General features: G+C 47.9%; 1 long non-coding RNA gene across 1 annotated transcript; it reads right to left on the minus strand.

The window, feature by feature from the left end:
- Positions 1–3463: 3463 nt before the first annotated feature.
- Positions 3464–9026, minus strand: LOC126502198 (uncharacterized). The gene is made up of 3 exons (XR_007591858.1): positions 8916–9026; positions 3850–3915; positions 3464–3576 (listed from the first exon to the last, which is right to left on the minus strand). It is a non-coding gene; the product is annotated as an uncharacterized lncRNA (long non-coding RNA).
- Between the last annotated feature and the right edge of the window lie 3334 nt (positions 9027–12360).

A 12360-nucleotide genomic window follows, 5' to 3' on the forward strand; every position in this document is an offset into this window, starting at 1 on the left:
TAAATAAACCATAAAAAATTAAAAAAAAAACCATGACCCTTAAAGTTTCTGCCACACCTCCGCATTGGATCTAGCTGCCAGCATAGGAATTTGGGGGGCAGTCCATATCAGTGGCAGTCCTTCCCTCAAAGAGCACTCAGGGCAACAGTGAATGTAGGTAACTCAACTCAGGATGCTGGGCTGTAATACAGGTGGAACAGGATTCTTACTGATCACAGGCCTGCCCTAAACACACTGTAATGACTACGGCGTCATAGCAGATATCATTGTGTTCTATAGATTTGCCTGTATTTCCAGTATATAAAAACCATAGAGATTCCAAGACCATTGAAAATAGACAACAACACAAATACATGAACCCATTCATAGCAGCGTTCATAAAAGCTAAAGGGGAAGCAGCTCAAGTGGGCACTGACAGATGCCAGATAGAATATGGTGCAGTTGGAACACTATCCAGCCATAAAGAGGAATGAGCGCTGTTTTATGCTCCAGTATGGGTGGACCTTAAGAAGATCCACAGAAACACAAAGTAGATTTGTGATTGTCAAGGGAGGGAGGAATTGAAAGGCTGTGCACAGGTACAGTGTTTCCCTTTGAGGAATGTATAGTGGATATGAAAACTTCTCAGTGGTGAATTTCAAGTTATGAGAATAATATTTTAATTTTTTCTTTGCTTTTCGAGACAGGGTTTCTCTGTGGCTTTGGAGCCTGTCCTGGAACTAGCTCTTGTAGACCAGGCTGGTCTCGAACTCACAGAGATCCGCCTGCCTCTGCCTCCCNTCTTGTAGACCAGGCTGGTCTCGAACTCACAGAGATCCGCCTGCCTCTGCCTCCCGAGTGCTGGGATTAAAGGCGTGTGCCACCACCGCCCGGCCAAGCTTAGCTATTTCTCTTGAGCCTGGTTCATATGGGTAACGTCTTTGCCATTTGGTCTTAGAGTCCTTGTCAGGCCATGCCCATGTCAAAATACACATTTAATCCAGATGTTTGAGGAGGAGAGATACACCTTAAATCACATAAAGTACATACTTTCTTAGGACTTGCTCACTCAAAGTCTCCACTACAGTGCCTGTGAGAGACATGGGGATATTCTTTGTCATGATTGTGACGTGGCTGGGGACCCCTCTGCCAACCCTGGAAGCATCTACAGAAAAGCTTTGGCATGGATGCTCATCAGGATCATCACAGGGATCTTGGGATTAGAAGACATCTCTAAGATAGCCTCGTGCCAAGGAGGAAAGAACTCCCCACTGACTCTGCAGCCATTCCTGGGCCTGGGCAGAAGGTGGCTGCTTGGCTCTGGCCTTGCGGTCTTTGGAGCTGTGCCTTAGCCTCTCATTCTCTCCTGTCTCTCAACTGATGAGCATTTTCCCGAATAGGTTCATCACATCCTCGTTCTAGGGCACATGTGGCCCTTCTGACTCTAATTACTGTCTGATGCAAAGACTAAAGTCTGCTAGGGAAGGTGTTCTGTCCAGACTGCGGAGGTTCCCCTGGAACTCTTGACTTCTGGCTTGGTCACCTGCCCTCAAGGTCAACCTGTTGTGTCCCGTGCTCCCAGCTGCCCTTCCGGGTGGCTCCAGCTAACCTGGAGACTAGCACAGCCCAGCAGCAGCCTTGGTGGTAGCAATGGCAAGGGTGTCATGACACTAATGAGTCACTGCTGGGCCTGGTTGTCTGTGACTCAGACAGGAAGCCAGTAACTAGTGAAACCAGAAGCTTCTATGGATCTCTCTGGGTTGGAAACCCCTGAGTGTGTTTTAAGCTTCTATTTCTAGAAGCCAAAAGGGAAATAAGCCTCAGAATGACTGATTTACCCATATTCGGCCATGCAGAGAGACTGGTCAGGTAGAGAGCTGTGGGCCAGGGCTCTTGTTTCTTAGGAAACTAAAATGTATCCTTTAGTAGTTTACAGCTGGAGCCCAGAGAGTGAGCAACTGGAATTGTGCAAAGGAACAGTTCTGCTCGCAGGTGGGAGGCTGTCCTGGAATAAGCGAATGAGTCAGGCTGAGAAGAGTAGGCCCCATGGTTCCACAGCAGCACAGGAAGAGAGAGAGAGAGGGTGGTGATGCCCCAGGGTGCAGCCTTACAGAACAGATAGAGGGAGAGTTGTCCTCGTTGAGGGACTGTCTCTTTCGAGGCCTTGCTATTCCTGGCATCCAAGGTGACTGACTGTAGTTTCAGATAGTGATTTATCTCTGTGCCTTCGGCCTTGAGGGGACTGGACAGGTCAGATAGACACTTCCGGAGTGACTAGCACGCCAAGCAGCAGAGCTAAGCAGGTGACTCAAGGGAGACAGGTGCAGATGAAGGCAGGGATGCCAGGCTCCCATCTTGCTTTCGGTTGCCTTGTGAGCCCAAGTGAGTCCATGTTCTGCAGCAGCAGCAGCAGCTTCTAAGCGCCCGTTCTCTGAGAAGCAGCAGTGTGGGGTTTGACTTCTCTACTGTGCACTACAAACTCTCAAGGAGAAGAGGGAAAGGCCCTCGGCACTGATATGGTGTTGCTAAAGGAGCTGCCTGCTGGCTGACTCCCAGCCATCCACAGCTGGCATGGTTTGATAAAACGCCTGGGCTCATTACCACTCCAAACAAGTTTTTGGCCAGGAATGGTGGTGCAGGCCTTTACTCAAGCACTCAAAGGGGCAGAGGCAAGTGGATGTTTGTGAGTTGGAGCTCAGTCTGCTTTCCATAGCAAGCTTCAGGCCGGTTGGGCTACATGGTGAGACCCTGTCTCAAACCAAAATCAGCAGCCAGCTCTTTGCTCCAAGTCCCCTTCCTATCTGTCATGCACTGGCCGTCAGAGCTAACTTCCTAACAGTTTCAGCCATGCCATTTTCTCTCCTCAGCCATTTTGAGCAGGGCTTCCTGTTGCTACATGAAGCTCAGTATGTTGGCTTGGAGCAAGGGAAAGCTTGATGATTTAGCCCCTCTAGCCTCTAGTTTCACCATTGTGTGTAACACCGAACATTCTCACATTCTTGTTATACTGTGACCCCGGTCCTGGGTCATTTCTTCAACACTGAGAATTGAAAAAGTCAAAGCTCAGACTGATTTATGATAATATACAGGAATTTGTTCATTCTTGGGCTGAGAAAAAAAGCCTAGCATCAAATGAGACTTCAGCCAAGGCTCAATCCAGCAGCTTAACAGTTTTCCCAGAAACTAAGTCCCTTTGTATCTGATTTGGTCCCCAAACGTTGCCAGCAGCCACTGGGACTTAGCTGCTCTGTCTCTGAAGAAAGACTGACGTTGCACAGCATTCCTAGCCGATCTTCATTCTGATTACATAGAGGTGTCACGGCTACCCCAGGTACCCCGATCCCTGTGGCCAGAGGAAGAGGTGCACTGCCTTAAGCAAGGCTTTTCCTCCTGGAGTTTCTCCAGGTGGAGAGGATACCTAGTGTCTTAGTTAGGGCTTTTTATTGCTGTGAAGAGACACCATGACCATGGCAACTCTTATAAAGAAACATTTAATTGGTGTGGCTCGCTTCCAGTTTCAGAGGTTCAGTCCATCATCATCATGATAGGAGTATAGTGGTGTAGGCAGACGTGGTGCTGGAGCTGAGAGTCCTACAGCTTGAACAGAAGGCAGCAGGAAGTTGACTGAAGGTCACACTGAGGGAAGCTTGAGAAAAGAGACCTCAAAGCCCACCCCACAGTGACACACTTCCTCCAACAAGGCCACACACCTAATAGTGCCACTCCCTTTGGGAGCCATTTTTTTTTCCCAAACTACCACATTCCACTCCCTAGCCCCCAAGGCTTAAAACTGTATCATAATACAAAAAAAATTTATTCAACCCAACTTCAAAAGTCCCCATAGTCTATATATAACAGTCTTAAACTTACTTCAAGTTCAAGATCCAAAGTCTCTTCTGAGACACATGACAAACTATAACTTTTAGTTTTTATCACCTGTAAAAATCAAAATCAAAAAGCAGATCACATACTTTCAACATATAATGCCACAGGATGTACATTACCATTCTAAAACACAGGGAAGGGAACATAGCAAGGAAATACTGTACTATAGCAAGACCAAGAACCAGCTGACAAAACTTTATACTCTGCATCTCTGCGTCTGATCTTAAGACACTCTTCAGGTCTTCAACTTTGTTCAGCTTTGTTGACTGCAACACACTTGTTTCTCTTGGGCTGGTTCCACTCCCTGTTAGCAGCTCTGCTTGGCAGGTATCCCACGACTCTGGCATCTCTAATGTCTTGGGAACTCCAAGGTTCAACCAGAAGTTTAAATTCATAGCTTCATGCAATGGCCTCTCTATGAGTCCTCCATTCAGGGCCACTCCTGACACATGTCTGGCCTCAGCAGCTTTCTTTAGACATGAAGGTAAATTCCATAACCCATTTCTTCTGTCCTTAACGCTAAAGCCAGAACCACATGGCCAAAGCTGCCAAGTTCTGCTGCTTGCTGGGGTGGAACACGACCCTCTTATTCAACTACGTCTTCACCAGCTTTCTGTTTTCCTTCACTGCCTGAGCTCGGCTGTCCTTGAACTTGCTCTGTAGACCAGGCTGGCCTCAAACTCAGAGATTTGCCACCCTCGGCCTTCCCAGTGCTGGGATTAAAGGTGCGTTCCACCACACCTGGCTGTAAACTTTTCTGTAGTTCCTTTTCACAGATTGGCCATTTAGCTGGGTGTTATCTTGCCCTGAGGTCACCACTCCCTTTATTCCATTTCTTAATCCATTTATCTCCTTGAATTTAGGATTTAGCGCCAATCACTTCCTGGTGCTCTTTTTCTCCTCAAACTTTACATTTTGTAAGTTATCCTGTTCAGCTTGCTCCTCTTCATTATGAATCTTCATTAGAGTTACCACTAATAGTCACATGACAGAGTCTATACTGGGTTGTTTTGAGATTTCTTCTGCTAATGGAATTATTCCAAAACTCTTTTCTTTGGTCTCAGGCAGAGTCTTTGGACAAAGGCAAAAAGCAGCCACATCCTTCACCAAAATATCACAAGAATGATTCCTAGGCAACATACTAAAATTCTTTCATGAACCCTCTTGAGCCAGCTTCTGACATTTCAAATAATTATCAGCACCATTGTCTTCCATGCTCCTACTTGTCTGCCCCAGTAGGCAGTGCTTAAAGCATTCCACTGCTTTCTTAACCCAAAGTCCACATTACTCCAAACAAAAGCATGGCCAGGCCTATCATAGCAATATTACAGTCTCTGGTACCAACTTCTGTCTCAGTTAGGGTTTTCTATTGCTGTGAAGAGACACCTTGACCATGGCAACTCTTATAAAGAAACATTTAATTGGGGTGGCTTGCTTACAGTTTCAGAGATTCAGATCATCATCATTATGGTGGGGAATATCGTGGTGTGCAGGTAGACATGGTGCTGATTATATCTTACAAGAAGGCAGCAGGAAGTCAACTGACTGAGAAAGGAGACTTCAAAGCTCACCCCTTACGGTGACACACTTCCTCCAACAAGGCCATACCTCCTAGAAGTGCCACACCCTTTGGGGGCCCATTTTTTTCAAACTGCCACACCCAGATGAACTGGGGTATTAGGAAAGAGTGGGAAGCTAAGGAAGCATCCAGATGTTGTGATATACTAGTTAAAAATGTATTATATATTTTTTTTTGAGACAGGGTTTCTCTGTGGTTTTGGAGCCTGTCCTGGGACTAGAAGATGTATTATATTCTTGAGTGCTGCGGAATATTGGTTTAATGATGCAAAGATGTCTTGCATTCTTTTATGTTGCATTTGTTTAACTTGGTGAAGTTATATTACTTTGTCTGCCTAAAATACCTGATTGGTCTAATAAAGAGCAGAATGGCCAAAAACTAGGCAGGAGAGAGAAATAGGCGGGGTTCCCAGCAGGGAGAGTAAGTAATAGAGAAATCCAGGCTAGAGGAGTGAGAAAAGGAGGAGAGGAGCTTGCCAGGAGCCAGCCACACAGCCAGCCACAAAATAAGAAGGAAAGAAAAGATATATAGAAGTATAAAAAGGTAAAAGCTCAGAGGCAAAAGGTAGATAGGATAATTTGAGAAAAGCTGGCTAGCCAGGTGGTGGTGGTGCACAATTTTAATCCTAGCACTTGGGAGGCAGAGGCAGGAGGATCTCTGTGAGTTTGAGGCCAGCCTGGTCTACAAAGTGAGTTTCTGGACAGCCAGGACTGTTACACAGACTGTTACTGTCTTGAAAAAAGAAAAAAGGCAAAAGAAAAAAAGAAAAGCTGGCTAGAAACAAGCCAAGCTAAGGATGGTTATTTATAAGTAATAATAAGTCTTCATGTGATTACTTGGGAACTGGGTGTTAGGCCCTCAAAGAGTAAAGAATAAAACAAACAAACAAACAAACACACCCAACTACGTGTAGGCTTAACTCACTGCGTAATCTCTTCCTTCCTGTGGCTGACTGACAACATTCTAAGTGTCTATTTATTGAGGTCATATTAAGCACAGATAAAGGGGGGCAGTGACCTGCTCCTCCATCAAAGCCATGCTAGTGATGCCAGGGACTAGCAGGACTCAGTGAGCTCTTCGGAAAGAATTCCGGGTGCTTTTTCCTTTCTAGGAAAACTCTAGGTTTTTATGCCCTGGCACAAGAAATTGGCCAGAGTCATGTGGGCACTAAGTTATAAAAGGAGAATTTGGGAAAGAGTACATTACCACAGGTGGAAGTGGGATGGAGAAGAAAAGAAGTTCAGAGGCACCAAGCCATGACAGGAGGGAGGGGTGGTCTTTGTGTCACATCTCATGAGCTTTCGGTCATTTTCATAGCACAGGCTTTTCAGTGCACTCTGTATCTGCTCCCTGTGGGTCTACATGCAGTCTCCACCCAGATGTGTGCATTGTAGGAATATACTGGACCTTATAATCACTCTGGGTTCTGGGCAGGCTCTTGCAGGATGGGGGTGGAGCTCAACAGTTTTCCATTTGCTTGTTGTGGGCTTGGGTCCAGCCTCCAGGACCTCCCTCCCTCCCTTCCTGTTCCTCCTGCTTCACTTTATCTCCCTTGGGAAGAGAGGGTTGAGGGGGCTGTCCCTGGGTGGGAGCTGTCCAGCTGCTCTGCCTGTTCTGTTTTCTGGGAAGATCAGCCTTCATTCTCTTCCTCCCCAAAGCATGCCCCGATTCTTTGTCACATGAAATGGTGTTTCTTAATTCTGTTTTGTGTTGTTTTGTTTTGATGGTGGTAGGATTGAATGCAGGACCCCCATTCTCCCATCGAACTACAATCATCAGGCCAGTTCTGTTTTTCTTCATATCCAGTTGTTTGCACACTCAGCTCTTCCTGTGAACAGAAAGACTCTGAGGCAGGGGGATTCATACTTCTTCATTGTAGGGGTTTACAGGCCATCATTACTGACAGTTGACTGTGTGAAAAGCGCTTTGCTAAGAAGACCTTTTTGGGGTTGGATGTGGTGGTGCATACCTTTGATCCCAGCACTCTGGAGGCAAAGACAGGTGGATTCATATAGAACATTCCAGCACACGTGCGCAGGTGTGGGGGGTGGGAGGGACGGTATTTTAGTGTTTTACTGAAGCACAGATCCCTTTAAGTACTCTGGAGGCCTCTGTCCCTGTGCAGAACTTGTATCAAAACAAACCAAACAATAACAACAACAAAAAACAAAACAAAACAAAACAAAAAACCCAAACCTACCACCACCACCAAAAACCAACCAAACAAAACAACAAAACTCCCAAATCATCACCACCACCAAAGACAAATATTCTTCCGGGGGGGGGGGGCTGAGCCCTCAGCCATTGATAGAGCACTGCCTTAGCTCACGTAAAGCCCTGGGCTACTCTCAAGTGTAGTATAAACCAGGCAGGGTAGCGTGGACCTAATTCTAGCACTTTGTGGGTGGAGGCAGAAAGAGCAGAAGTTCAAGGTCATTCTTGCCTACCTAGTGAGTTACACACTAGACCCTGTCTCAAACAATTTTCCATGTGTGTGGGATTGTGGCTGAGACAGTATAGAAAGACGGGAAACCAGGGGCCCTGGGAAGGGGAGGGAGTGCTTTATGCTGGAGTCTGGTGGAAGTCTTCTGCCAGCTCAGAGTTAAGAGTTCCAGGGCAGTTAGCGAAATTCGTGGTGAGGTTACTGACACAGAGACAGTGCTCACTTTATAATACGATTTTTTCCTTTTTTTACCCTTTTATTTGAGACAAGGTTTCTCTGTGTAGCCCTGTCTGTTCTGGGATTCACTGAGATCAGCCTGCTTCTGCCTCCCAAGTGCTGGGATTAAAGGCATGCGCCATTGCTCACTTTGTATGAAGATATTAAATGGCAGTGACCCATGCTTCAGCCCTTAGTGGGTGTGGCCTTTCTCCCCCCCCCCCCCATGTAAACCTGCAGTTTTCTAGGAATCTCACCAGAAACCCCATTTATAGTAAAGGACATTGTCTTAACCCCCTTGTGCAACTCTTGTGGCTTATGGTTTTATCATCTTTTTTAGATAGCAATCCTATCCAAGGGGCCTCTGGAACCACACTTCTTGAAAAAAGGGGAGAAAGGAGAAAAAAGGTTTCTTAGTGACGCTTTGAGAAATAACTTCAGTGCTCCCAAAACTGTATCTAAGCTACCACTAAAACATTTCGGGGCGACTCCCCCTTGAAAAGCCCACACACCTGGAGTTGGGTGTGCTCTCAGACCTGACCCCTCTTTTTCACTTCTTTTTTGTTTTTATTTTTTGAGACAGGGTTTCTCTGTGTAGCCCTGGCTGTCCTGGAACTTGCTTTGTAGACCAGCTGGCCTTGAACTCACAGACAGCCACCTGCCTCTGTCTCCAGAGTGCTGGGATTAAAGGCATGCACCACTGAGCTTGGCTTCTCTTTCTCTTATATCAGGCATGCCTTCTTAATAATTCCAACTCTGCTTCATACTGGCTTGCCCTAAAATTCTTTTCTGCTGTGAAATCAAGACTCTCACCTTGCTTAAGCGGCAGTCTGTGGAAAGAGTTCTTTAGGCAGCAGGCAGCAGTGTGGAGGTGTGTCAGGCCAGCTGCCAGGACACACAGTAGCAGGTGCGATGCCCTGGGCTCCATCTGCAATAGAGAAGAACTGTACGTACAGAGTTGCGTTTACTCTAATATGGGCAGTAGGTACAGGTAATGATATATCCAATTTACAGGCGAGGAACTTGGAGTTTAGGAAGTGACTTGCCCAAGCTCACATCATTAGCAGGCAGTAGCTTAGAGGCTTGAACATATGTCTCCTCTAGCATGTGATGTTTTAATGCAGACATCTTTCTCAGGCTGATGTCTTCCTGGAGAATAGTCCTGCTTCCGGTGATTCTCTAGACACAAGATTGGAAGGAAGTAGGGAAGAAGCCTGGGGGAGCTTGAGTTTCCCTGAGGACAGGCAGTGTGAGTTAAGGCACACGTGGCTCTCTCCTTGTTCTGGATGGTTGCTTGATGGGGACTGCGGACCACCAGACCCTGAATTTCTTGTAAACAACTTGTTTTCCTGTGCTCTGAGCAGCCTGCAGCTGCTCTGAGCACGAGACCCTGATGGCAGGCTGGCAGGTCTGCACCTGAAAGAACCCGAGAGCTTTGGCGTGGCCAGAGTCCTATATAAGCTGTTCCTAAGCGTAATAAAGTGGGCATTCTTGGTATTCTTCTCTCAAGGATGCCTCCGTGGTCCCATCTGTCTGTCTGTCTGTCTCTGTCCGTGTGTGTATGTTTTTAAATTTTCAGCCTAGTTCCCGTAGCGCATAGTGAGTAGAGCACAGAACGGAACCGGTGGAATTTTACAGTTGTCCAGGTAGTTAAGAAGGGACTTCCCTAGGTGACCAGCTGGACAGATTCCAGGAGCACCGCTGAGAATGGCCTCAGGGACAGAGGGCTCTTGTCATCCTGGGACCTCAGAAGTTGGGATCATGCAATTTTATTTGCTGGAGGAAATGGAAATTAGGGGCTTGCTCAGACCCCGCTGATTCCAGACAGAATATACAGGTGGCATGAGCTAGCCGCTGAAGCTGCCCTAAGTGAACAAAGCTGATTCAGGAAGGGTCGGCGGTGGACAGGGATTGGAGGCGGGGCAATAGCTCAGCCCTTCAAGTAAACCGTCCTGTTCTCTGGGTAGGCACATGGGAGCTTTGACCCTCTGCTAGCCCCCTGAGCCTTCTAGCTGAGAGAGAGGATGGACCAGCCTTCCAGCTGGCCTAGACAGCCTGCCTGCCCAGAGAGGTGAGGGGGGAGGGAACAGGGTTAAGACCCGGGTGCCTTCCACCCAGAAGACAGCTGGTGGGCGTGAGGCTGGTGGGTGGAGGTTACCGGGCTACCCCTCCCCCTTCTCTGCAGAAGCAGTGGAAGAAACTGTCCCTTTTTATTGTCTTTGCCACTGGGTGTTTTCAGAGGTAATTTAAACACTGGCAAACACAAGCCTTTCGTTCTTTCTCTGGCCACTGAAAGGAAGCAGTGGACTTAAGAATCATCTGAGTGGCGAGGCCAGGGCCAGGAAGACGGGAAGGGTGGAGGAAAGGGTGAGACGATGGTGAAAGTATGTGGTTTGGCGGGTGGGACCAGGCTCGGGTGCTGGGCTGAGACCTGCGGCGAGCAAGGGAGGAGGGCCCAGGCTTTGCTGGGCGGCGATCTCAGCCCGCAGGAGGCTCTGGGGAGGGCTCGGGGCGGGGACAAGAGGTCTGCCAGGGCCCAGTCACCCCCCTCTGCGGGAGGATGACAGGAAGGGGGGCGGCTTTTATTCTGTATTAAAACCCTACGCTCTACCTAGGACACGGTGTACCAGCTGTGCAATCAGTCTGCACTTGTCAGGCAGAGTCTGGGGCTCGGGGCCCCTCGTGAATGTAGCTGCTTGTGCAGCGAGGGTGTAGACCAATGAACCGCCCTTCCCCTCCCATCTCGCCCCCCCTCCCCGCCCCTCGGGCTGGCTTTTGCCTTCTACCTCTCTGCTTTTTCTTCCTTCTGACACCATCCCACCTTTCCATTTCCTTCCTTGGGTTTGGACCCCAGGAGCTTGGATCCCGCCTCCCTCCCTTAGTCCCAGATCCTGGGTGAGGAGGTGTTACCAGCCTTAGCCAGTACCACCCGGAGGGTGTCGCGCAGGGTGGGTTTCCCCAATCTTGCTTCTGCACAACCCTGATGATTGTACAGGGCAGCGGGTGCTGTGTCTGGGAGTCTGGAGTATTCCTCCCCAAAAGTGTCCCAGTGGGTAGCGCAGCTGCAGAGTGGAGATAGAGAGCCCACCTTCTGCAGGCTCTCGGTACCTCTGGAGTCTGCGAGCAGGGACACGGTGCCAGGAAACTTGGTTTAATCATGAGCAAAGTGAACCTGCCAGAGTCCATTCTCTCTCTCTCTCTCTCTCTCTCTCTCTCTCTCTCTCTCTCTCTCTCTCTCTCTCTCTCCCTCTCCACCTGCAAAGCTTGAACAATAACTTGCTTGCTTCTTTTTTTTTAATTTATTTATTTATTAAAGATTTCTGTCTCTTCCCCGCCGCCGCCTCCCATTTCCCTCCTCCTCCCCCAACTTGCTTGCTTCTTAATCAGGTTGTTTGGGGGCTGCGGTTAAGCGAGTCCTTCCCAAATTAGTTCTGGGTCCAACCCTACTGTTGGCACATGACAACTGACCTTGGCCTCTGTTTTCCAGTCTGGGAGGGACAGTAACAGAACCACACTCATTGGGCCCAGCAGTGAACTCAGCTGCTGAGGATTTGTAAGTTGCCCAACACAGGTCGCCTGTCGTCATAGTCAAATGGGACATTTTTGTGCAAGTAATTTGTAAACTGTGGTGTGTTCTTTAGAAATGTAGGCGGTCACTCGGGTACAGACTAGGTGAAATTCTGGGCTCTGTCTCATTTTCTACGGGAAACCCATCCTTAGCACCCTGGAAGTTCCCCCTGCTCAGTACTATTCTCTCTCTCTCTCTCTCTCTCTCTCTCTCTCTCTCTCTCTCTCTCTCTCTCTCTCAGATACACACACACACACACACACACACACACACACACATAAAAAGGAGAGATGTTAATTAGCGTGAATTCTAATTGGTCTTAATAATAACCCCAGGGGGAGGGGCTGGAGAGATGGCCCAGAGGTTAAGAGCACTCACTGGCTGCTCTTTCATAGGTCCTGAGTTCAATTCCCAGTAACCACATGGTGGTTCACAACCATCTGTAATGACATCTGGTGCCCTCTTCTGGCCTGCAGGAAGAACACTATACATAATAAGTCTTTAAAAAATAATAATAATAAAAACCCGGCTGGGGTAAATGCTGAAAGATCAGAGAAGGAGCAAGTCACTAGAGAGACTTTTTATCTCTACTGAATCCTCAGACCAAAAGGGGCAAGATCCTGTCTCCATGAATCCTCAGACTGAGTGGGCTATCCTGTCTCTCCAAGTCCTCAGACTGAATCCAATGCC

This window comes from Alexandromys fortis, unplaced genomic scaffold (assembly GCF_014885135.2).
Source record: "Alexandromys fortis isolate MF-2015 unplaced genomic scaffold, M_Fortis_MF-2015_v1.1 scaffold_51, whole genome shotgun sequence".
Lineage (NCBI taxonomy): Eukaryota > Metazoa > Chordata > Mammalia > Rodentia > Cricetidae > Alexandromys > Alexandromys fortis.